The sequence below is a fragment of the Elephantulus edwardii genome, unplaced genomic scaffold, assembly GCF_000299155.1.
Source record: "Elephantulus edwardii isolate Elephantulus edwardi_28Jun2011 unplaced genomic scaffold, EleEdw1.0 scaffold00072, whole genome shotgun sequence".
Classification (NCBI taxonomy): Eukaryota; Metazoa; Chordata; class Mammalia; order Macroscelidea; family Macroscelididae; genus Elephantulus; species Elephantulus edwardii.
Genome location: NW_006399822.1, coordinates 3,717,063 through 3,742,884, shown reverse-complemented (window position 1 = coordinate 3,742,884; position 25,822 = coordinate 3,717,063). Strand labels below are relative to the sequence as shown.

Here is a 25,822-nt window from a genome sequence, read left to right as displayed (position 1 = left end):
TAGACTATTCTCTCCCCCATAGACTTCAATGCCGTAAACATATTTCATCCAGTTTTTCTCAGTCTTACCCCCACCCCAATGCCAGCCTCATTCTTTTTAAGAGACTCTGGGTTTTTCTCTCCTCTTCCTTCCAGCCCTAATATGGTGAATCTAATAAGCAAGATTCCCTTGGGAGAACTTTCCTTAGTCACTCTCTTTCATCAGCTCCTTCTCTGAGGCTCCTGCCAGATTACACTACGCCCACCACCCCCAGGCCTCCAGGACATTCCTTCTTAGCATTCTTAAGTCCAGATCTTCTGCTCCTGGTTCAATGTCCCTATACCTTTTTTTTTAAGCATCTGAGTGATTTTCACATCATTTTGAGGCAGCAGGTTTTTTCGTTTCATTATGCCATTGATGTCCATCCCACTTTCCCATGAACAGACAGCCTTGCTAATATCTGAATTACATCATCTTCACAGTCACTCCTTGGGATCTTCTGGTATCCCCTTTAGTTTATTATCTTTCATCTTCCCCTGAACTAACCCCTCCCCTCATCTTATCAATGTACCCCCCCATCAACACACACACTCTCACACACACACACACACACACACACTCACACACTCCCAATGCCATTATGTTTTGTCTGTCTACCAGCCACTCAGGTTTACTATTTCTATTGTCCTTCCTGGAATCAATGACTGCCTTCATCATCATGTAAACTGTGAATGACTTGGAATGTTTGCTACTTGCTATACCAAATTTAAACTCCTTACTAACACACAGAGCAGCTTTCACTCCCCAAAGGTGCCTAACCGCTACTTTCTCAGAACCTTCAACCATGTTACCTTTCATGGTAAGAGAACTGTCCTGATATTAATTTAAGAATCTTGTAATGAGATAATCATGATGGTGGGACCTGCCTAATCCATGAGTCTGTAAGAGGGATGCATGAGTCAGTTAGCGGTTCATCCCCCAGTTCAGTGCAGAAAGAGAGGCTGCAATGATGGAGCTGCAAGGCAGAAAACGCAAATTGAAAGGGCAAGGGGCACATTCTCCCAACAAGACTGCAGAAGGAGCCATTCCTGCTGTGACCTCGACGTCAGCCCCAAAGGCCAGTTTTGAACTTCTTAACTCCAGGAATGGCTGAGAATATTGATGTGGAAACACTGTGACCATTTATTATGGCGGTGTGAGGTGTGCAGTGATTCTGGCTGCTTTGCCCCATCAGGTCACCTCCTCACCTTGGCTGGGCCCCAGGTACTCAGCACCTCCGTGCCCACGGGCATCTCCATCCCCTCCCACCATGTTCAGCGTGGCTGCGGGGTTGACAGGGACCCATCTGTGACAACATGCTCCCCTCTTGTCCTAATCGCATTCATAATGAGGCTTCAGAGGTTCCTCCAGGACCATGAAGGTGTTTCTAAGAGCCAGTCAGGTGCCCCCAACAGCTCCGGCAGTTCTGAGTCACCTCGTTCGTGAAAGGTGACAGAAAGACCGAAGTGATCCATAGCTGACCCTCTGGTCTGTCGCACTGGTCCGAATTACAAGCTTCAGTATAAGGAGATGCTGGGATGCGTTCTACTCGTGGACGGCACGGAGAGGAGTCATTTGTGTTCATGAGGTTAGTGGGAAGCCTGCAGTGGCGAGGGATCAGCGTTTTAATAGGGGCAAAGCTTCTGTTTTGACTGCTCGCATTTCATCCTGTGCGAGGGGAAAAATGAGCTGTGTTACTGAGCTTGCTATGACCTTCTTCAGGGCTCCAGGGGATGCGCCGCCTGGAAAACCCGGCCAGACAGCAGAAGGCAAACCAGCTGACTGTGCTGGGAGAGTCTTTTTCTTTTTATTGCTTTCAAGAATATTGGAAACAAGCAAGCAGTCCTCCTGGTAGCATGACCTTGGCGGTTTGATTTGTTAATGTCAATATTTTTCTAGATTGTTGATGAGTTTTGGTGTTTGATTTTTTTTTTTGGTGTGTTGTTGTTTTGTTTTTTTTTCATTGACCAGTGTTTTCATTCTGTTGTCAAGTTAAGACAACATATGAGGATAGGAGTCTGCTTTTTAAACAGAGGGCTGTACAGTACACAGACGACAGGAGCAGCTTATGATTTGTACGAGTGGATAAGAAGCCCTGGGACTATCAGTGGTTAAAGCGTTCATGTGCTGCTCCAGAAGGCGAGGGTTGGAACCTATCACCCCTCCATGGAGGAAGATGTGGTGAGCGCCCAAAGCATTCCGACATTGGAACCCCAAGGGGGTGGTTCTGCTCGGTCCTGCACACTGTGCGCCAGACTGATGTGGTGGCAGCCGGTTCGTTCTTGGTTCAACAACTCCCTAAACAAGTCATGAATGGAAGTACTAGGCCAAGCAGCAGAGCTGGCAGTGTTGGGCTCAGAAAAAGTATGTAGATAGGTAAATAAACTGGTAGAAAACTTTAAAAAAAGTATGTAGATGCTCAGAAGTACCTGCTCCAGACGTGTGGAATAAGTCCGCATTTAAAAATCAGTCCTTGAGACAAGGGGTGCAGACGAGACCCTCCGTGGACTTGCTCTTGTTTGTGCTGGTGGAAATCAGTCGCACATACTTACCCACTCGTGTTTAGGGAGATTCTGTTTGGTGCATTGCTTTTGTGGATTTGAGGTTAAATCAGTTGTTTGAAATGTTCCTGTTTTACAGCACAATCAGCCACTATTCTTGGTTCATTTCTCAGAATAACCACAGCACAGCACCAACCCACTGCTTTCATCACTAACAGCCAAGCCCACGCCTCTACCTTCAATTTCCTCCTTACGTGGCACAGATAGCTGACCTCAGTGTTTCTTCTTAGCTTAGGGAGGCAGACAGAGAAGCAAATGGGAAGGAGGCCTGGAGGTAGATGGCTTTGATATATGTGCATTTGGTGGTGGTGGTAGGAGATAGTGAAGTTCATGGTCAAGTATGAGGATCCCTGGTGGTACCGTGAGTAAAGCACTTTGCTACTAACTGAAGTCAGCAGTTCAAACCAACCAGCTGTTCCCCAGGAAAGAGGAAGCCTGCTTCTGTAAAGGTTGACACCTGGACCCCTATGGGCCACTCTGCTCCGGCCCGTGGGCTTGAGATGACTCAGAATCCACCTCATAACCATGCGTTTGGGTCCGGAAGGGTTTCTCACTGCTCTTTGTAAAGCTGGACCTCAAAAACCCTCCCACTAATTGCTGTTGAGTCAGAATCAACTGACAGTGAATCTCCAGTCAGTTTGGGGGGCTGTGAATTACCCCTGAAAAGACTTCCTGGCTTTCTTTCAGGGAACCGCTGTAGGGTGCAAACCAGCAGAGAGGCATCAGCTTTAGGTTGGCTGCCCAGCTCCCTACAGACCCCTGACTCCCACAGAAGATGGGGTGAGAACAAACTGTAAACCCCAAGTCACTGGTTCTTTAAGAGCCATCCTGCACCAGTTCCCAAGGCTGTAGATACCCACAAGGACAGATTCTCCATCTCGCTCCTGACTGGCAACTGGGGGGCTTGAACTGCGGACCTTGTGAATAGCAGCCCAACAACTTACATACAACGCCACCAAGACTTCCTGAACAATCCAGTGGTTTCATAATCGTGTACAGTGAAACTGCTCCACAAGCAGGGACAGGGATCCCCTTTGTAGAGGGGGAGCCCACTTTCTGGTCAGCCCAGAGTCTTCGGTGCCTCTCTGGCGCTGGACAGTCGTAGTCCCTCTGCAGGGCAAGGATCCGCATCTGGGAGACGAGGCTAGGTTTTGTTCAGCATTCTGGCCCCAGAGACACTGAGCTCGATTCTGGAAATCAGTGATAATCCCACACACGTACACACACACACACACACACACACACACACACACACACACTCTCACACTCACAGACACACACACACACACACACACACACACAGCATTGGAGGTGCCCGGAAAGGAAGGTAAAACGCCACAAAGCATACGTAGGAGTTGTTGAGGGGTGCCCTGGAGTCAAGCCTGTGACAGCAGATCTGCACCGCCCTCCTCATCTCTGCCTCGGTTTCCAGCTAGCTGACCTAGCGCGTTAGAGACTAAAGGAGCTTCCAGCCCTGCAGTAAGCATTGACCCCCTGGTTACTTCCCCACTATGACCCTAACTAAGATCTTACACCCTACCCCACCCGCTTGCACTTCAGAATGCCCTCAGAGGAGACCAGCCTTGCTGATCTGTCCTTGGAATTAGTGTTTTGTTTCAGTGACTTGGCCCAAGTCGGGTCTTTCCTAGGACAAACAATCTTGAGAATAGTCCTCTACAGCATGCATTATCTTGTGGCAATCAATTACTTTAAAATTATTGGGAGATTTTTTTAAATTTCCTTTCTACTCTTTAATATAGTTGCTGCTGTTGTTATATGCCATCGAGTCACCTGCAACTCATAGTGACCCTATATACAACAGCCCTAAACCCTGCTCTATCCCTTGCCAATCTTATTATCTCTGACACATCTACCCCCATTTCCCCAGTCACTGAATCAATCCATCTCATCGAGAGTCTTCCTCTCTTTCACTGTCCCTCCACCTTCCCAAGCATGATGTCCCTCTCCAAGGACTGGTCCCTCCTTGCAACATATCTAGATTGTGTCAGATGAAGCTTCAGAATCCTTGCCTCCAAGGAGCAGCCTGGTCTCACCCTCTCCAGGGCAAACCTGTTCGTTCTCCTAGCAGTCCATGGTATATTCAATACTCTTCTCCAGCACCACAGCTCAAAGACATCAATTCTCCTTCTATCATCCCTCTTTAATATTACAAATAATAAACTCTTTGAATTAAACAAGGAAATTAATGTAATCTCGTCAAATCTGAAAGCATTTGTAATTTAATCAAATTTGTAAACTCATCAAATTTGGAAGCAGGAATGGCATCCACTTCCGGAAACTCTACGAACTTTGATAAATATATATAGTTGCAGAGGGGCTTTAGGCCTTTTGTTCATAGGGTCACTATGAGTCGTGCTCAACTCAAAGGCAGTCAACAACATTATCATCAAATCTATCTTTCAATGTTTAAAATCTCCTGTAAGTCTACATCTCTTGTCCAAGGAGTTTTCCAGTCTCTGCCTTGTTATTTCCACGGAAAACAAACAACAGCAGCAACAAAAGCGAGTCCGAACTCATTGCTGCTGAGTTGCAGGAGACTCAGAACTGACGCTCCGGTGAGTCCTCAGAGATGGTAAATCACAAGGGAGGAGATTGCCTGTCTTTCTCCTGCAGAGCCCCTGGTGGATTCGAACCACCTGCCTATGCATTAGCAGCAGCATAGCCACTAACTCACTAAGCCTCCAGTTTCCCGTTTGCACTTTTGGGGAATTTTCCCTTTCTTGGGTGAATTCATTCCATTCACTGTTAAGGCTGGAAGAACGTTCTCTCTCGACACTGATCTGAAAAGTGCTGTGTATTCCTCCGCACCGGTTGTGTCTCTGCCTAGTAGCCCTCCCTTCTGTATGCTGGATCTCCACAGAACACGTGCCATGCTTCCCCTGTCTGTGGTGGTGGTTCGGTGCCGTCGAGTACGACCCATAGCGACCCTGTGAACCACAGATGTGACCCCTGTCCTGTGCTGTCCTCACCATCTGACACACTGGCGCCCGTGCTGCAGCCTCTGCGTCAGTCCACTTGGCTGGGGATCCTCTCCTCCTCTGCCACCTTCCACCTTTCCAAGCGTGATGTCCCTCTCCAAGGAAGAGTGCTCCTTGGAGGCAAAGATGATAAAACTTCATCTCACATACACTGGGCATGTTGCTTCGACCCTGTCTAGTCTCGTTTAAACACCATTTCCTTTGGCTTTTCCTTAATTGATTTGATGTGAAGATAACTAAGGTTTAGGGTCCTTTTACCGTCCTGATCCTGTCTTCATACCGCTTTATTGATTCACTACGATAGGTGATGTCAGAGAGAGGAAACAAGGGTGTGCACAGGCCAGGGCGGCGTTTGTAGATCATTGTATGAATTTATGAACTCTGTGCTTACTCTGCATGACAAGGGAGCCATGGGAAGCCTTTTATGCAGACGAGGGGTGGGAACAACCCTGTTTTTTCCAGTTCTTTCTGTCTCCTGTGTTGGTAAATAGACTGACAATAGAGCCAAGGACATAAGCAGTGAAAGCAGCTGGGAGGCTGTTCCAGGTGCAAGCAGCTTGGACTGCGATGGAGGCGTGGACATGAGAGGAGAGTGGTCATCTGTTGGGACAGCGCCAGCTGCTCACATGGAAATGTCTGACCGGCAGTGAGCACAGCTTGAAAAGAAATGGGAGCCCCATCACTTGGAGCCCTCTTTTATCCACAAGGTTGTCATACATGTCGAGCCAGAGAATGAATTGTCAGAATGGCCTGCTGGAGTCCTAGGGGTCTGTGTGCAGAACATCAATGCCTGCAGCCCTTACAGTTAGGACTGTGCAGATAAGAAACTGGGTGCTTCACACGACATTCGACCAGGTGATCCTCTGCCCTCCCTGAGTGGAGCTGAGGAAATGGAGACTGACAAAGGTTATGAGATGTGCTCCAAGTGGAATGATTAGCAATTAAAGGAGGTGAGGCGAGTGGCCAGGCCTCTGTGTGATTGCACCCTTGACATGTTGTCCTGAGGGTGTGAAGAGTTCACAAGGATTCCACCGGGGACTGAGGTCAAGGACAGCCTGAGTGTAAGGTCTTGGGGTGTTCTGCCTTGCTGTGGTCCACCAGATACCTCTCTGACGGTGGGAACAAATGGCCAAATAGATGCTAAGATGGATATAAAGGCCATAGATGTTACTGTAGAGCCCAGACAAAGGTCTAGAGGCCAAGTGCTGTGATGCAAGCAGCTGGGTCTCTGCAGTCACTCCTGGCACAGAGCATCTAGGTCAACATTCCTCACCTTAATGGAAGATAGATAAAGTCATCTGCTCCCATGGCCACTCCCAGCCTCGGAAGCCCTGTGGGACAGTTTCGTTCTGTCCTGCATCGTCACTGGCAGTCAGGGTCCGCCAGAAAGCAGTGCATTTGGGTTTTCTACTTTCTCAGTTGAAAGGCAGCCATGGTACCTTGAGTATCGTGTACTGTGTACTGAGGGGAGAAATCTTTCATCAGTTTGATAACAGCCATCAGTATTACTTTTTAGCTAGAGCTTGTGAAGGCTGTTTTCATCTCATAGAAAAAGAAAAGGAAGATTGAGAGTGTGACATCATTCTTCATATCCTAAGGGGGAGTTTTCACCTTCCTGGGGTATCTTGTGGATGTCCTGCCTCCTAATTCAGTTGGCCCTTCTACAAGACCATGCTTTTGCACAATGAGAAGGTTAAGAATTGAACTGTGACCCCAAAAATGTTACAACCTAAATCTGTGATAGGACCCTGGTTGGAAATAGTGGTATTTGTCTTTTTATCATGTTCAAGATGTCATCCTGGAGAGTCCTAAACCTAACCCCTTCTGAATTATGTCTAAAAAAGAAAAGAGCAGAGAAACACACAAGAGAAAGCAGACACCAAAAAAAGACCAATTCACTGATGCACTTGAACTGTGGTGTTAGCAAAGAATCGTGAATATACATGGACTGCCAGAAAAACGAACCTGTTTTAGCAGCAGGATAATCCTTGCAAGTACAAATGATAAGGCTTCATCTCATACTTTGGACATGTTATCGTGAGAGGTCAGTTCCTAGACAAGAGCATCACGCTGGTCGTTAAATACACAGTGAGTGAGACAGAGGAAGATCCTCAATGAGGTGGACGGCACACTGGCTGTGACACTGAGCTCAAACATGGCCACAGTTGTGAAGCTATCTCCACACTGGACAGTGCTTTGCTCTGGGACGTAGGTTCATTGGGACTTGGAACGGATTTGATGGCACTAATTAACAAAGGCAATACAAGATGAGGAGCGCTAATACAGTCAGGGCTGCCAGAGATGGAGGAGACAGAGGACGACCTCCCTGGAAGCTGTCAGAGCAGCAGCCGGCCACTCCCTGAATTCTGTCTTCTAGCCTTCAGAACTCTGAGACAATGAATTCCTCCTCCTTAAGACCATCTATCTGCAGTACCATTGTTATGGCGATATTTAGTAACCAAGACAGAGGACCACAGAGAAGCCATCAACAGATGCTTGCTGAGGACCTACACACTAGGCTAGACCTAAAGGTGCAAAGTCAGACCAAGTTCCTGCCTTCTTGGAGATTCCTTGTTGGAAAGAGTATTGGAACCACGAAGGAACTGTATGAGTTTTAATCGTGAGTCATCCAATTAGCATGCAAGCATCGGATGGTTACCTCACACCTCAGATTCTCCTTTATTTTTTTTAAATCTGTAAAAGGAGTGAAATACTGCTTTCCCCACCTTCTCTTCAGACTTATTGAGTAGAGTCAGCATGTCAGGAGAAAAGAAATTGTCCTTCTCTGTTAATCAGCTAAAAGAGCAATCAGTTGCCTTTGGAGCTCTTCCAATTCATGACAATCCCGTGGGTGCACAGAGTAGAACTTTGTGCCAGAGAGAGTACAATCGTTTGTCTTCCAGAAGTAGATTGTTAGCTTTTTTTCCTACAGTGTGGACTTGAACCTCCAGTCTTTTGATTAACAACTTTGTGCACTAACCATTTACACCATCGGGGACTCAGCCTCTGAGAACGAGAGCTACCAGTCATGGCTGTGGAACTATGTGATCATTGTGGACATGATGCACTGCTCCTGAGTATCTATGATCAGGCCTTGTTGCTTTTATGTGTCTGCTAATTCTACCAAAGGCAGTCTGCTTTATCACCCGTGACAGAAGAGACAGGTGTGGGTGCCTCTGCCCATCTATAACTAGGCACTTTGGGCACCAGAAGCTCCATTAGCCTGTTGAGAGAGAAGAGAAGCCCTCACAAACTCAGGAACACAGATCTGGTGATAAATGTGCAAAGTGAGGCAAATGTAAACCCCAGGACGCAACAGAGGGAAATGCTTAAACACCGTTGCTACTCTGCACCATGATACTGGAACAGTTTGCAATGAGTGTTTTGTGGGCTTCCCCATCTCTTTGTAGGACACACTTTTAAACTAAAAAAATCTTACTTGCCCTTAGTGGCTCATTGAGATGGCTTTTCTTCTCATGGGGGAGGAAGAGAACCTATCTCTTCTATTGCTTATTTTTCTTTTCTTTTCAGCAGTTACTATTCCAAGCATGCTCTGATGGACTTTCTCTTACAAGGTGAGAGACTTCCCAGAAGTACAAGGCAGGGCTCATTAGTCCAGTGCAGAATAAATTGGCCGAAGCAATTTGAAGGGGCGCCGGTAATTGCCCTGTCCTCGAAGTACATAAACCTGGAGTTCACCTTGGGGCTCAGGTTAATGAGGACTTTCCAGTAACTAAACTCACTTGGCCACAGATTTCCAATGAACCAGGGTAGAGTCAGTCCGTGGTACAGCAGGAGAGACCCATGGAGTCTGGAATCATAAGGCTGAAATGCAAGCCCCAGTCATGCCACTCATGGTCTTGGCCCTGGACTTCCTTTCTCATTGGTCTGCTAGAGTTCCCATTGCTCTGCTGGAGATGATAATAGAGCAAGGCTTCCCTCGTGGACCAGGAAAGGATCAAGTTATGGAAAGCGGTGAGTAGAAACTCAAGCTTAGAATCTCTCTTCTACTCCCTGCACTCCACACTCCATAAAAGGTCCCTGCATCTATCAAGTGCTGTAAAGTGAGAAGCCACGAAGTAAACATGGACACACCTCCTGTTTTAGACTTTCCCCTCCCCTGAATCCACCCATACCCAAGCTCTGTTAATGTCATCCCTCATCATGTCTAGTGTCTGTCCGTCCGTTCCTCTTTGTCCCCGCTGCCACCATTCCAGGGGAGCACCTACATCATCTCTCGGACTTTCACAGTAACCTCCAGCGCGACGCCCCTTTGAAGCGAGGGCAGCAGATTCCATCTCACATTCATGGGTCATGCTTTCAGGAGGAACCAGACACTTGGAGAAGAACATCACGCTGTAAAGTGGAGGGTCGTCAAAAGAGGGAAATGCTCAGTGAGACAGACTCATAGAGCGGCTGCAGCACGGGGCTCAAACCTCGGAAGGATTGCAAGGATGATGCACCACCAGGCAGTTTGTTTCCCTGTTGTACGTGAAAGTTTGTTTCCCTGTTGTACGTGAAGTCACCATAGCCAGGACCTCTCAACAGCACCTAACAACCACGACATACCTGCTTGTATCTACAGAACCCTCTTGATTGTGCTCTTAATGGTGCCGGTCACTGGGGAAGAGCATTGAGTTTAGTCAGCGAATGAGAGCCCATCTTCAGAGATGGACTAACACGACAGCCACAAGCTGGACTCACACATGCCAGGAGTAATGAAGAGGACACAGGCCTGAGTGCTTCGCTGCTGTGTTCAAGGTCGTCATGAACCCAGAGCCTCCTCAGCAGCACCTAACAAAGTTAATGTTGCGGGCAGAACGATCTGTTCCAAATAACGATACCCTGTCACTCCCTCCAAAGGCTTCTGGAACTCCTTGTTGCCTTCAAAATGTAAACCAGGGTCCCGTGTGGCAGGATCTGCTGCTCTCTGCTTCCTCTTCCTCCCTCTCCCACACCGATTTCTCACCGCCCCGGCCTTCAGCATGCTGTGCTCCTCTTCCATCCCTGCTCTCTGTCCACACTAGCCCTCTGGCGCTCTGCTCTCAAAACTCACATCCAAGTTCATGTGAACTTGTGTTACTTCAAAGTCTAGCTCAGTCAGTGCATCTTGTAATCGAGCTGTCTGTCCTGTGCCCTCGATGACATTATATCCCTGAAAGACCATCTCTCCACACTCCTCAAACTGTCTCTCTGTGTGCCCTTGTCACTGAGTGGCTATTTGTCTTCGCCAGCACCTTGTAAACTCTATGGCCTGAGAGCGGGAATCTTGTCAGCTTTCCCTCCCTTTCACTCTCACGCAGTGACCAGAGCCAAGCCTGACACACAGTAGACCCTCAACAAATCTAGGAAGTAAATGAGATGTGAAAGCAAGTCATATATTGTTTTTCTTTTTCCTTCATTATTCTTTGTTGTGACATATTATTGTGTTTTGGATGAATGTTGGAGAGAAAATTTGTTTCCCATTCAACAATACTTACACATTTTGTTTCATCACATTAGTGGCAAGCCTCTCATTGTAAGCTCACTCTTTCCACTTCCTCCCCTGACTCTGAATTGCCTCTGCACTTTCCAGCCCCTTCCTGCCTTCTCTTCTTTGTTTCGAGTCACATACTGCCTTTCTGGTCTAATATGGCTGATTGCTCTGATACACATGCTTCTCACAAGCTCTGTGGTCCACTTCGTGAGGCCTCTCATGTCTGGCTGCAAGGTGATCCCAGAGAGTGATCCAGTTCCAGGTTTGAAAGGTGTCCAAGGGCTGGAGCCTCAGGGAGTCTCTGCTGGCTCAGTCTTTTTTTTATGCTTTTGAATTTTGGCCTACGTTTTCTGCCACTCTATCCAGAACCTTCTATTGTGATCCAAATCAGAGAAGCTAATAAGTGGTAGCAGGGCACCTTCTAGTTCCTCTGGTCACAGAGCCTGTGTGGCCCATCAATCCTTCAGACTCATTGCTTCCTTGAATCTTTGATTTTCTTTACCCTTCTTTGATCCCAAAGAGAAGAGCCAGACAGTCGTATCTTAGAGGGCTGCTTGGAAGCACACCGCAGGTCTTTAATTCCTTAAAAGCAAAGAACTACTGATAGTTTACTGTGTGCTGGACACCACGCTGGGTGATTTATTTCCCTCCTAAGCAGGGTGTGCCAGAGCTTCCTGGTACCTACTTATGCCAGCCAATTGTGTGTGTCCTTTCCCAGCATCCTTCTGTGATGATAGTTGTTTGAAATCGATCAGTCGTAGTGGGAGTATTTCTACCAGGGAAATTTGCAAACGTTAAAGTCAAGATTTGTTGGTGTGCTTCCTTCCAAGGTGCCAGATGCAAAAGCCTTACAGCACGCCACGTACTTCCTAGCCCTTGAAATAAATACTGAGGTGAAATGTGTGAGAACCAGGATGCTAGGGGACCACTTTGTTTTTCCAAATCGTGTTCATTTTTCACCTTTGACAAGGTGCAGTCTTATCCCTTTTCCATCCCTTCGTTTAGTAAAAAATATCTCCTTTCCCTTCTCTCACAGATTTTGGCCTTAAACACATTCCAACTTTCTCAGTTCTCACCGTACTATGTGAATTTTTCAAATTTTAAATGGAATTAATATATCAGTGGAGAGGAAAAAAATAATAAAAAAGTAAAATGCTTCTGAGTAAGTGAGGCTGGGAAGCTACCATTCTTCCAGTCTGTTCTCTGCTTCCTCTGTTAATATTCATCTGTGCACTTTCTCACTCAGGATAAAGATGACACTTCCCAGTCTCTCTTGCTTCCAGCTACAATCACATGACTAAGGTTGGGCCAATGAGAAGTAACTTGAGTGATAAGTGGCTGCTTCTGTGGGTTTCCCTTGTAACTTGCCTTGCAACTATGGGAGTGACTGGCTATTGTGTATTGTCCAATGATGAAAGTTCAACAGGTAACTGTTGCAGAAAGGCTTTGAAAGTTTTATAATTTGTTGGCTTAGCTTTTTTCTTTTAAATAGGTATCAATGTAGATGGTAAAGAATCACGTCACTCTTCAGTGCCTGATGAAGCTTACTCGTTTTTTCTATCATCCCTTCTTCTTTATGTTCTGTCCAGTAGTTTCTTTCAAGCCTTTAACCTCACCTGATATGCAGAGCTATTGTTGCTGTTATTTGCCTTTGGCCCTAGATAAATATGGACTGTGGGATTAAACACGAGGTCTCCTAGAATCCATTCATTATCTCTTACTGCAAGATGTTTATGGCAAAACCATTGAATACTGACATCCAGAGCCGTGGTGTTCATCCACGATGGATTCGATCCCTCCGAGGACAGTTTGTAATGTCTGGGGACAGGCATGGGTCGTGAATAAGAAAGGGGTGCTACTGGCCCCTAGTGGGCACAGGCCTGGGAGACTGCTGAGTATCAGTGCTCCCCACAAAGAATGATCCAGCCCTATCATAGCATGTTTGAGAAGGCTTGTTCTAGAAACTTCCAAGAGGGTCTTTGCTGAAAAAAAGAACAGAAGAGCATAGGACAAAGCCTTGCAGTCTTAAATTCCATTTCATTGCTTGTTTCATTCAGGGGTAAGTCTTAAAACATATGCAAGCCCATGATGCTATTTGTTGTTGTTATATATCATAGAGACAGAACCAACTCAGCAGCCTGTCAGAGGCAGGACATCGCAGAGGAGGGGATTTATTCTCTTTCTCTTGTGGAGCAGCTGGTAGATTTGAACCCTGTGCTTTTGGGTTGACAATTAGCACCAAGCCACCAGAGCGCCGTATGCAACCCTGTGTTGTTGTTGCTGCTGCTTTTGTTTTTATTTTGTACCATCAAGTCAAAACCAACCCATCCAGTGGATTTTCAAAGACACTTAATCCCATGGGAGGAGATTGCCCCTCCCTCTCCCGTGGAGCAGCCGAGGGATTTGAACCATGTGCCTGCGGGAGTGCAGCCCAGCTTCTTGCCACTGTTGTTGTGTACCATCATCAGAACCAGCCCATAGCTGACCCTCTGATGGGTCTTCAGAGGCAGTTAATGGCACAGTAGAAGACTGCCCACCTTTCTCCCATGGGGCAGCTAGTGGATTTGAACCACGTGCCTTCGAGATTGCAGCACAGCGTCTTCCCTCTAGGCCTCTTACATTGGTGTTTATCCCCAAGAAGTGGTCCTTTAAAATGTGTCAAGCAACAAATAGCAATGTGCTTGAGGACTTTGACAGTCCTTGCCTTGGAAACCTTAATACTTTTTTCCCAAAGAAGGATGAGGTTGTCAATCAATGCTGAGACTTAGATTTACCTGACCTGATAAAGTTTGATCTGTCATTGAAAGGATTTGGCACCTTTAAACGCCTATCAAGCTGCAGTACCCTGAGAAATGTATTCCATGTGTACTTTCAGCTACATGGTGATAAAAAGTAGTTTGAAAACTTTGGTCAACTTTGGTGCACATAGCTACAAGACCTTCCGCGTGGTCTCAAGGTCTACTGTGGATGCATGATTTAGACCACAGCTCCTCAGAGGTGACATTTAATCCATAGAGATAAATCACCACATGCCATCAGTGAGGCTCTTTATGGATAAACAGACCTAAAATAATTATGTTTAAAACTCCGTCAGCGCTTCCATCAGAAAATCACCACCATTTTTTTCCCCTTCTAAGTGTAAGAGACTAGGATGATGAAATTGTTTCTTGATATGGTGCTTGGGGCCAAATTAACTCACAGTCAAAACAATAAACCCAGCCTTCACTTGGATGCCCTTGAGGTGCCCTGGTGCTGTTTCTGCCCCACGGGGAGGCCATTATTTCAGAGGAATTTGGCTCTGATATGGTGTTCCAAGAGAGACTATGATATGGGATGTTTACAACCATAGTCCTGGAAGCGGGTTCCTATTTCCTAGTTGTATCAACTTGGACGAGTTACATGGCCCCTCTCTATCTCTGTGTTCTCTTCTATATGGTGGGCCAGTAACAGTACTTGCCTCCTACGGTTGTGATGAAGATTAAATTAATTAAATCTGTAAAGCACTCATAAACAAAGCACTTGCTCAGCTTGATACACACGTTTGGGGAAGAAGGATTTCACCCAGTGACCTACTTAGCTCTGTCCTTCAAAACTATCTGAAATGCTGTTTCTTTGCTTATTTCATTCAGAGGTTATTACAAAACATGTTCAACATGAACTCCCTTTGCCCACATAGCCACCACCCACTTAGTATAATGTGATCTGATAGATGCAACTTTGGAAATAAGGGTAGGAGTTAATGTCTCCAGTTTAGGGGTAGGGGTGTGGGGGTGTGTGTGTCTGTGTCTCCACGTATCCACACATACATATAGAATTATTATTAAGTGCTGTCGAGTCAGGACTGACTCCTTACTCACCCTTGAACAGCTTTTCAGAGGCTGTAAGTAGCACAAGAAGAGATTTCTGGTCTCTCTCCCATGGAGCTTTCTCCCATGGAGCTTTCAGATGAGCTGCCTTGGGGTTGGCAGGACAGCTCCTTGCACACACCTACTTATTTGCATATGCACATACATAAAATCAGGGGTGTTGTTTTTGTTAGGTGCCATTAGGTCTGTTCCAATTCTTTGTCAACAGAACTAAACACTACCAAGCCCCTGCCGTTCTCACAACTGCTGCTGTGGTTGGGCCCGTTGTTGGGGTCAGTCCGTCTTGTTGAGGGTCATCTTTTTCAGTCAGCTTCTACTGTGCCGAGAATGGTGTCCTTCTCCAGGGACTGGCCCCTCCTCATAATGTGCACAAAGTATGTAAGACGAAGTCTCCTCATCCTCCCCGCCTCCAGTGATCTGTATGGATATGCTTCTTCCAAGATAGACAGGCTGTTCTTCGGGCAGTCCACGGTACTCTGTGTTCTGCCAACACTACCATTCAAAGGCAGAACTTGAGTCTTCCTTATTTATTACCCCGCACTCGCATGCACGTGACATGATTGAAAATACTGAGCCACAGGTCAGCCCCGCCTCAGTCCTCACAGTGACATGTTTGCCCTTTAGCACTTTAAGGAATTTCTTTCCTGATTTTTGTCAGACTCCAGGAGAATGAGCCACTGTCCCTAGTCCTCTTGGCTACCCGCCCTGGGTGTGTTTGCAGCCTGTACTCACAAGTCTGTCTTGGAAGTGCAAGCAGGGAGCCCCATAGAGGCAAGGATGGGGAAACTTGATCTTTCTTTCTTTGAGCATGGGACCAATCACTGGAAAAAGACGTGGAGAGTCCCAGAGAGCTGAAAACCCTCAAGGAGATGGATTGTCCCAGGAAGTGTCACAATCAGCACATCCGAGATCTGCTGACAGGACAGGGCAAGGGTCAGATCTGTTCTCATAGGATAGTTCTGTGTCATCATTGACCTGATGTCACCTACCCACACTGACGGTCACTGCTGCCCTTAGCGTCCACACTCACATTCTCTCTGCTCCATTATCCCTCTGCAGCTGAAAAAAACTACCCTAAAACAGAAACCGCTGCTCAAAGCCCCCAATGGCCCAAAAGGGGGCATATGCCCACTCTGGAGACCCTAGAGTCTGATACCGGTTTGCTTGTAGGGAGCATCGGGGACTTTTTACAGTGCTACCCTATAATCACACGGTCTTTGGTATTCACAACGTTTCACTCACCCAACTTCAGGAATCATTTCCAGCTCATGGAAATTTCAAATCACAGGATGGAGGGGAATTGAAACTTGTGAATTTTACCTGCGTCTGATTGTACCAGGTCTATATTGCTGACATCTTATCTTCCCTTGGGGTGGGTTAGGAATTTAAACCCCCCAAATGAATGACTTTGAAATCACCAAGTTCAGTGCCTGGCTCAAGGTCAGTTCTCAATGATGATTTATTAAATTGAGAGATAAATTTATTCATTTATAAACAACCTGGAGCTTTACTGTGTGCAATAACATTAAATTCAGATGCATCCATTAGTCAGAATTCAAAGGAAAGTGATAGAAGGTATTTAAAAAAAAAATAAGTCAACAAAGCAAAATGCTGAAAGTTAATGAGCTTCTTCTTATTCAAACATACATGGGACTTTTCTATCCATGAATCTGTTTTAAAAGGTTTTTGTGCTTCACAATTGTATTCCCAGAAATGACAGAAAGGTTGCCTGGAAAGAGTTCCAGGGGTGCTGAACATATTCTGTGCATTTGAGAGGGTGCCAGCAGCTCCATGCTGCAGGTGTGTTGAAAGAGAACAGAAATCCAAAAGCAAATACACCAGAGAGACCGAGAGTAACCATTGGGAACGTTAATCATTGCGCATGAAGAAATTATTACAGGGGCCACATGAATCACACGTGTCCTCATTACTAGCTCAGGGTACCTGATTCAGCTTCTGATGGGGAAGACTAATGGGGAAATGTGCAGGTAGAAGTCAGGGAAGCTTCCCGACTTAACAGCGACCTGCCTTTGGGAAAATCTGTATCCTGCCTCTGCACATCAGCACAATGATAGTGATTCCAAGCTTGTATTGGAAATTGTTGTCTCTGCTACTCATTGGGATGGTCATGTCTTAGTTACACTCTCTGGACCTCGGTTTCCACATCTGTAATAGGGGACCAGGAGGTAGTTAAGGAGGACTGATTCCTTCAGCCCCCTCCCCACACCCATTGTCACAGGATTTGGTACAAGTTTAGGTGAGGTTTACTCAAGGACCTGCCCATCCGTGTCTTCACTTCCACAATGGACTGTTAGAAAGAAGCAGACGACCACTGTGCGCACAGTGAAACCGTTGGCCAATAACTCTGTGGGTGCAAATGCTTTGTTCTCAAATCCCATGTCACTTTAACGAAAGTGATGATGGATGAGAGAGATTTTGTTCTGTCCTAGAAAACTTAGACAGCAAGTTTCGTTTGTTTACTTCTTTTTCCTTTCCTTTACAGATTGATTAAGTTGATAATTGAGCTTTGGCATGGCATGGTGCTTGAATTTTCCTGGGCTAGATGTAACAAAAAGCTTTCTAAATGATCAGTGACACCTCAAGTTAGAGTCACTTTTTGAAATTGTTCTTTAGGATCTGTAACTTCATAGAGAACAGCGAAATCAGAGTGTTCGCTTAACACTCTGCCGACAGTGCGTGGAAAAAATGCAGACTGTTTATAAATGAGCATCCAGGGCCTCATGCTCAGTACTTCCAGTCAAAGATGCAACAGGAGAGAGATTACAAGGGACACTTCTGTTATTTTATCAAATGCTATCCACACAAGAATATAAAATTTCCACCTGTATTCTTGACCTTCAGGGACTTATTTTAAGATCATATGGCTTTCCCTAAACAGCTGAATTATTTAGTGAGATTGAACTGTCAGGGACTTTAAAATAAAGCCCACTGAAATACCAGCCACTCTGCAGTGTTACAGCTGTTCGGGCCTCCATCTGCATATTTTATCTTAGCAGACAGAAGCTTGCCACTGAAAAATAGCTCCGAAAATACTTATCACCTTCCATGCCAAATGCAAAAAGGAATTCGTCGGAGCCGAGGATTTGATATAGCGGGTGACCTATCCCTATAGAGATGCTCAGAATACCTGATGGAGTGCGCCTTCATTTGTGTTGCCTCACCCCTTCATGTCACAGCTCTGGGAAAGTGCTCAGAAGCCCCTTCCACAAGCGGTGTCAGGGCCCGAATGAGTTTAGATAGGATACCAGCTTGGTAGGCTAAATTAGTGTGCCACACCCACAGACTGGACTATCATTAAAACATTTTCAAGTTATTATAAAGAGATTGCATTGATAGTCTTACCCTAAATAGAGATGAAAATTTGCACTCACATGGGAATCTCACCACGTTTTCCCCAAAGAATGAAAACACCACTGAAAATTAAAAATTGGCCTGTTCCATATCATGCATTCTAGAGGTTTCCCAAAGGAATCAGTAGCGTCTTCCATAGAAGGAGTTGGTGGTAGAGATGGTCATGGTGGTGGTGCTGATAGTCATGGTGGCGATGGTGGTGATAATGCTAATGCTCGTGGCTGTGATAATAGTGGTGGTGGTTGTTGTTATGTGCCATCAAGTCACCTGTGACTCATAGCGACCCTCTGTACAACAGCCCTAAACCCTGCTCTCGCCTGTGCCAATCTCACTGTCTCTGACACACCCACCCCTGTTACCCCAGTCACTGAATCAATCCATCTCATCCAAGGTCTTCTTCTCCTGCACTGCCCCTCCATCCTCCCAAACATGACATCCCTCTCCAAGGACTAGTCTCTTCTTGCAACATGTCCAAAATATGTCAGACGAAGCCTCAGAATCCTTGCTTCCAAGAAGCAGCCTGGCTTCACCCTTTCCGGGACAAACCTGTTCATTTTCCTAGCAGTCCATGGTATATTCAATACTCTTCTCCAACACCCCAGCTCAAAGGCATCAATTCTCATTCTATCATCCCTAGTCATTGTCCAGCTCTCTGACACATAGCAAGTGATTGCAAAGACCATGGCTTGTATCAGGCACACCTTAGTCTCCAGACTGACATCATTGCTCTTTAGTACTTTAGAGAGGTCTCTAACTGCAGACTTTCCCATTGCAATATGTCTTTTAATTTCCTGGCTGCTGGTGCCAAGAGTGCCAAGAGCCAAGCAAACTAAAGCTATGAACAATCTCAATCTCGTCACCATCCATCATGATGCTGCCAATTGGTCCAGTGGTGAGAATCTTTGTTTTCTTCATATTGAGCCTCAATCCATACTGAAGACTGCAGTCCCTGACCTGCAGCAAGCACCTTTCCTCAGTTTCAGCAAGCAGGGTTGTGTCATCTTCATAAAGCAAATTATTGATGATTTTTCCTCCAATCCTGATGCTACATTTCTCCTCATAGAGCCCAGCCTCCCAGGTAGTCTGTTCTGCATAAAGATTGAAAAGGTACGGAGACACATCCCTGGCATACATCCTTCCTAATTTTGAACCATGTAGTGTTTCCTTGCTCTGTTTGATGACTGCCTCTTGGTCCAAGTATAGGTTTCACATTAGCATGATCAAGTGTTCTGGGATTCCCATTCTTCTCAGAGTTAACCACATTTTGTTGTGATCCACACAGTCAAATGCCTTTGCATAATCAATGAAACACAGATAGACATTCCTCTGGTACTCCCTTCTTTCAGCCAAGATCTAACATTAGCTACAATATCCCTGGTACCACAATCCTTTCTAAACCCAGCCTGCACTTCTGGTGGTTCTCTGTTGATATGTTGTTCAGTCATTTTTTTTAATAATCTTCAGCAGAATCTTTCTTGCATGTGAAATCAATGATATTGTTTGATAATTTTCACACTCTGTCAGATCACCTTTCTTTAGAATGGGAACAAATATAGATGGTGGTGTTGATTATAATGAATGCTTTCTGTCTTTTAATTGGACTTTGCCCATCAATACTTGTTTGCTTTCTGTCTTCTGAAGATGATGGTGGTGGTGACAGACATGACAGTGGTGGTGATAATGATAAGAGGTACCTTCTGCATCTGCTAGAGGCAGCTGATTAGTGATGATGATAGTTGCAATGATAATGGTGATGACAGTTGTCATGACATTGATGATAGTAGCATGTATTATTGATATCATTAGCAATGTCAGACGGATCTTGGCTAAAAGCAAAAAGTACCAGGACATCTGTTTGTGTTTTATTGACTATGCAAAGGCATTTGACTGTGTGTATCACAACAAATTGTGGCTACCATTGAGAAGAGTGGGAATCCCAGAACACTTTATTGTGCTCATGAGAAGCTGATACCTATATCAATAAGCCATTGTCTGAACAGAGCAAGGGGACACTTAATGGTTCAAAAATCAAGAAAGAAATGTGTCAGAGATATATCCTTTCTCCATACCTTTTCAATCTATATATGGAACAGATAATTAAGGAGGCTAGACTTCATGAAGAAGAATGTGGCATAAGGATTGGAAGAAAATTCATCAACAACCTTTGTTACGCTAATGACACAACCTTGTTTGCCAAAACTGCAGAGGACTTGAAGAGTTTGGTTTCAGGGTCAAGGATTGAAGTCCTCAATATGGATTGCATTTACAGCATCAATAAAACAAAGATTCTTAACACTGGGCCAATTGGCAGCACCATGATGGGTGGAGAAAAGATTGAGGTAGTTAATAGTTTTATCTTGCTGAGATCCACAGTCAACACTCTTGGCATCAGCAGTCAAGGGATCACAAGACAAGTTCTTTTAGGAAAGTCTGCTGTCAGAGACACCTCCATGGTGATACAGAGAAACAGAGTCAGTCTAGAGACTAAGGAGTGCCTGGTCCAGGCCATGATCTTGTCAATTGCTTGTTATACATCTGAGACAGTGACTAAGGATGACAGAAGAAGAATTGATGCCTTTGAGTTGTGGTGTTGAAGAAGAGTACTGAACTATGGACTGTCAAGAGAACAAACAGGTCTGTCTCAGAGAAAGTGAAACCAGGTTGTTCGTTGGAGGCAAGGATTTTGAAGTTCCATCTCACATACTTTGGGCACGTTGTGAAGAGGGACCAGTCCTTGGAGAAAGGCATCTTGCTTGGAAGGCTGGAGGGTCAGCACAAGATGAGATGGATTGACACAATGACTATGACGGTGGCAGTGGGGCAGGTGTCAGAGATGATGAGGTTGGTTCAGGATAGGGCTGAGGTCAGAGCTGTTGTTCAGAGTCACAGTGTCTGCTCAGCAGTACATCATAACAACATTGATGGCCATGATGTTGATGGTGAAGATGACAGTGATTATGAAGATGAGTGCTTTCCGCATCCCTCAAGGCAGATGATGATGGTGGTTGTGAAGGTGATGCTGGTAGTGATAAGTGCTTTCAAGATCCCATAGAGGCAGATGATAACTATGTTCATAGTGATATTATGATACCAATGGACAGTGATGATAACGGCAAGTCACACTGATGGTAGTGATGCTGGTGATACTATAAGAAGGATGGTGGTAATGAGGACATTGTACATCTCATAGTGACAATGACAGTATGGTCATGGTGACGATAGTGAGAGGTCAGTCAGTAGCAGTGATGACTGATAGTACCGATTGTGATGATCGTGGCAGTGCATGCCTTCTGCATGCCATGGAGGCTGATGATGATGGCGATGAAGATGATGGTCACAGTGATTCTCTGATGATGGTCGTGTTTCCTGTACCCGTGGAGGCAGGTGATGGTGGTGGTGAAAGTCGTGATGACTGAGTGATTTCTGCATCCTGTGAGGCAGATAATGATGCAGATGGTGACGGTCGTGATGACGCTGGCAGGGAGTGCTTTCTGGGAAAGCAGTGCACAGAGGGAAAGGACCCGCCACTCCCACGGGACTCCCTCGCCTGAGCCTTGCCGCTGCTCAGTATGAATTCCTCTACCTCCACTGTGATCAACGCAGTTCCAACTCTTGGTGACCCTCCATCAGCTTTGTGAGGCTATAGATGCTTGCATTGAGAGACTGCCTCATCTTTGTCTTGTGGACCAACTGGTGGACTCACATCACTAGCCTTTCGGATAATGGTGCAGCATAGATGAGACGGCACCACCAGGGCTCCTTCGGAATCCCTGATGTTCCCTTCTTAAGTCCTGAGATGACCTCTTGCTCCCCTGTACAAACGTGTGATGCCACGTGCACTGCGAGCTTATGGCCTTTCACTAGGACAAGCCTTGTCTGAGATTGGAATTCAGTAGATGGGTGTGCCCCAGACTATCTTTAAAGACCAAGGCACACCGATTTTTTAATGAATATTAAAAAAAAAAACACACCACAAAACATCAATGGGCTTGAATCAAAGATGTTCAGGGAGCATAGATAGAGTAAATGAATGAATGGGGAGTCATAGAAGAAACAACATGAGCATCAGAGCTAGGATATTTGCATCCTTATTCGGCCTCTTGGTGTGCAAGTTTCTTAGCTTCTCTGGATTTCAGTCCCCATCCTAAACCAGGGAAGGTACTCTCTTTAAGTATTGCTATGAGCACAGATGAAAATATACATCATAGTTACATTTAACACTGATGTTATGAGGACTAGGCTCCAATTGTCAGAGCAGTCGTAAATGCCCTCTGAATGGGCTGTGGTGTAACCCTCAGCACACTGAATCAAGGGTGAAATATCAGAAGCTTCCTTTTAATCCATAAAATAAGTTGCCATTGCATCAAATCCAATCATGCCAACTCCCAACATGTCGGAGTAGGATTCTACTCCATAGAATTTTCAGGGGCTAATTTTTCAAAAACAAATTGCAAAGCCTTTCTTTTGAGGTATCCCATGTGGACTCCAGCCTCCAACCTCTGAGGTAGCAGCCAAGTACGTTAATTCTTTGCACCACCCAGGGCTTCAGTCTTCACTTTACAGATGAGGGACAAAAGGACGTGGAGGTTGGATAGCTTGGCCCTGGTCACCTGGATGGTGAATGGCAGAGTCAGAGATGGCTGTGAGGTCATTGAGACCCAGAAGAGCCTCATCACCATTACTGTCACTGTGACGACACTACCATGCCCTCCTGAGTGTTGTTTTAGTAATAATAAGTGGTGACTGAAGGACAATGCCCTAAATACAGTAGAACATCTTAACTGGACACTGTGCTGGAATCCGTTTGAATCTCTGTCCGCCAAAGTAACTTCAACTTCATTTGCAATATGCTGTGCTAACTTGAAAATATACACATAGTTATTTTTACCTGCAGTTATAAAGTTCCAACCAAATATGAGTGACGTTTTAAGAGTCCATAGTGGTTAGAGTTCTAGGTCCCCAGAGAAGAAGCTAGAAAGACAGGATGTACAGGAAGACTTAACAGTTTCCAAGATCAGCAAGTCAGAGCTCGTCTGTGATTAAAAGAGTATTTCAAGAAGGATCCAAAAATGCCTCTATGGGAATGTTTCAGGCAAGAAATTAAAACACTTTTTAAAATGCTAGCAAGTTTTATCCATGTCCCTAATCCGAGGAGCTGGAGCTTTGCAAATGAGGCTACGCTAGTTAATTAAGACTTGGTCTCATGGGGATTCATTATTTCTTATATATTTAATTTTTAAATTAGTAATTTTCCATGACAGCAGAGTCCAATTCATATGAATGAGCCCCTTCAGTGCCAGCTTTCTGATCTCTCCCGCTGCCATGCCGAGAGGCAAGTAATGCAGTGCCCATTTTACAGATGAAGAAACCGAAGCTGGGAGAGAGGATAAAGCGCTTACAGAGGCCAGTAACTGGGTGATTTTCCCCTAGCTCAAGTCGTCCTCAGCAAAAGGAAAGAAAAGTTGTTTCAAAAGTCCTGCTGAAGTTTTCTCTAAAATTAATTTCTGGCTAGAAAATCAAACCCTGGGGGTGTCGCGCTTGGCCTCCATTTGGGCAGCACCCTTGTGTGTGTCATAGAGGAGGTGTTGTCACCTAACAGCAGAAAGGAGGAAGCTGGATCCCAGGCTGATAGCCTTCGCACATCGCATTAGAATTCCACAAAGGTGTCAGGTTTTAACACTTCGCTTGAACTTCTCCGTCTGGTGGAGATGAAGATGAGCAGGATTCTCTCCATTTTCCTTTAGAATTTAGAGCAGACGCCTCGGTGGAATAAAACAGAAGAGTAAAGAATCCCACACCTACCAGTTAGTATCTCAAAAATTATTAGATGCAACCAGAATAGGAGTGAGAATGCTATTGTTGTTTTCTTAACTATAAACAAACTTTAGAGATTCTAGTATTTACTGACGTTGGTGCTTGGGTGGACTGGACGGACCTGATGCCTGAAATTATACACATCTGTGCCTACTGATGCAAAAATGCAACACAAAGTTCTCCAAGTAATTATGCTCTTCTTGGCCCTCAGAAAAGAATACAAATAGGAAATCAGTTCTTGGCCATAGGCCAGATTGAACCTTTTAAAATGTAATTTGCTTAATAAGATCAGTGTCCTCCACTGAGCATTAGTGCCCCGTGCCTCTAGCTTTATAAAATAGTTTCAATAATCTCCAACTTCAACAAGGAAAAGAATCAGGAAGAGGGGGACAGAAAATTAAATTATCACAGTAGAAAAGTTCTTCCCTCAGAACAAAAAAAGCACCATGCCGAGGGGATTTGGCAGTAGAGTCTGTGTTCTTCTGTCTCTTCTCTTGAAAGAAGCAAGAGCTCTAGGTAGAAAGTTCTCTCCTATAAATTAGGCAAATGTTAGTAGACTTGAATTGTCTGGTCTGTTCCAACATAAAAGAACTACTGGCAAAGAGACGCCCCAGCAACATGAATGAATTCTGTGATTATTTGGTTATTGAGCAAGAGTAATAAACCTTGCCATAACTTTTTAAAATTTTTCAGTTTGAGATTTTTAAAAAGTGATATACCTATAATAAAATCGAAGATGGAGCTTCTGTTTGCCTCTATCTTGAATCTTAGTGTTGGGAAGGTTGACAGCTAGAGTGGTATGTTACTGCCACCTGGTGGCGGTGTACCTAAGTTGAAGTGGGTTAAGAACTGAAGAATTGCCTAAGAAACAAAACCTTCAGCTCTCATTCATCCCTAGAGTGAATGCAAAATGGTACTACCGCTTTAGAAAACAGTCTGGCAGTCTCTTAGAAAGCTAAACATTGGCTTGCTGTACAAGCCAGCAATTGGAGTCCCAGCTATTCCCAAATGAATTAAAAACGTATGTCCACATAAAAACTTGCTAAAAGTATGAATGTTTATAACAACTTTACTCATAATTGCCAAACATTGGAAGCTGTCGAGGTGCCCTTCAGTAGATGAATAGATAAGACAAGTTTCATCCAGCGCACATGGTCCAGCCATGGCCAGTGCAACAAAATCAGAACAGGGCACCGCACCAGTGAGCATAAAGGGAGAAAGACTCGCCAGTCTAAGAGGTAGAAGAGATGCAGAGAGCCCTCTGGGACCTGATACTGAAGAGGAGGTCCCTAACAGGGCTGTGGAGTGTTACACACATTCAAACGGACATAATCAGCTGCCATCTTTGAACCTGGCACGGCTGTTTAAAATAACAGCAAGGCTGCCCATGGTGGACAGGCATACAAGAGCATCTAAGCTGAGACAAACCAGGAAATAAGGGGCCTGGCAGTCTGCTTCCCAGAACTGACCAAGGAAAACCTCCTAGAGCACCAGAGAGTATTGTCAGATTGTCAGTGTGTCAGAGACAATGACAATGGCACAGGACCGAGTTCAGATCCGTTGTTCATAGGGTTGCTATGAGTCATACTTGGCTCGTGTGCACTTAACAACAGCAACACCGTGACCTTGGAGAATGCAAAGAAGGAAAAGGAGAGGATGATGCTTTAGAGGAAGGGCTGGTTGATTCAAGCTGTGTGGACAGCGGAGACTTGCACA

The 25,822-nt window shown here is 45.3% G+C and overlaps 1 protein-coding gene across 1 annotated transcript in view; it reads left to right on the top strand.

Annotated features, from left to right (window-relative positions):
- CDH13 (cadherin 13) overlaps positions 1-25,822 on the top strand; it is a 1,061,540-nt gene that overhangs the window by 801,544 nt on the left and 234,174 nt on the right. The gene's annotated exons all lie outside the window — the stretch shown is intronic.